Here is a 1,190-nt window from a genome sequence, read left to right as displayed (position 1 = left end):
TTGTTTGGAAGCCATGTAGTAGAAGTTTAAGATCTGTTTATTTTTCCAGACATTTGGAAGAAAGCATGTTTTTATGAATGTTGCTTTTCTTCCCCACTTTACCATTAAAAGCCCTTCTGCATCACTTATTATCTCAGTTATTAGATTACTGCTGTTCCTGAAATTATCCTGAAATTTTTGTTTATTGCTCTATTTAACAGCATTGCCAAAAAGGCATTGAGAGTTGTTAACCTAATCTTGCGAAGCTTCTTCTCTGGTAATATTGTATTGCAAACTAGGGCATACAAAACCTTTGCTAGACCAATTCTCGAATACAGCTCATCTGTCTGGAACCAGCACTGCATATCAGGCATAAATACAATCGAGAGAGTCCAGAGATATTTCACAAGAAGAGTCCTCCACTCCTCTACTCGCAACAGAATCCCTTATGCCACCAGGCTTGAAATTTTGGACTTCAACAATCTGGAACTATGTCGCCTATGGTCTGACCTGAGGGTAGTACCCAAAATTATCTACTACAATGTCCTACCTGTCGATGACTACTTCAGCTTCAACTACAACAAGACATGGGCACACAATAGATACAAACTTAAGGCAAACTGCTCCAAACTTGATTGCAGAAAATACGACTTGAGCAACAGAATGGTCAATGCCTGGAATGCTCTACTTGACTCTGTGGTTTCATCCCCAAACCCCCATAACTTTAATCTTAAACTGTATACCGTGGACCTAACCCCATCCCTAAGAGGTCTGTAATTGGCGTGCATAAGCACAACAAAGTGCCAAAATAATCCAAGGCATTTTGGATAAAAATATGGTGGATTATGCAAAATATCTTTAAAAGAAGGATAAAGTTTACTCCTCAGTTATTTTTACTAGGTATAAGTACTGACTTTACAGTGGTAGAGACTAACTTGATTCTGCACCTAATAACGGCAGCAAGACTGTTGGTGGCGCAATACTGGAAGAAGGAAGACTTGCCTACAACTCAAGAATGGACATTGAAAGTTACAAATTTAGCCGAGATGGCTAAAATATCGGCATATCTTAAACATCATTCAAATGAGAGATATAAACGAGTCTGGAAAAAATGGATTGATTATATACAAAACAAATACAGGATTAAGAAATTCCAGATAGCCTATGCTTAAGATCAGGAATGATTTAAATTGTTCAAAGTTAGCTTAGCA

The sequence above is a fragment of the Thamnophis sirtalis genome, unplaced genomic scaffold (genome assembly GCF_051295495.1).
Source record: "Thamnophis sirtalis isolate CommonGarterSnake01/CBP01778 unplaced genomic scaffold, rThaSir2_p1.2 scaffold_14, whole genome shotgun sequence".
Classification (NCBI taxonomy): domain Eukaryota; kingdom Metazoa; phylum Chordata; class Lepidosauria; order Squamata; family Natricidae; genus Thamnophis; species Thamnophis sirtalis.
The sequence above is the reverse complement of the archived record's forward strand: the minus strand, read 5'-3'. Positions refer to the sequence as shown.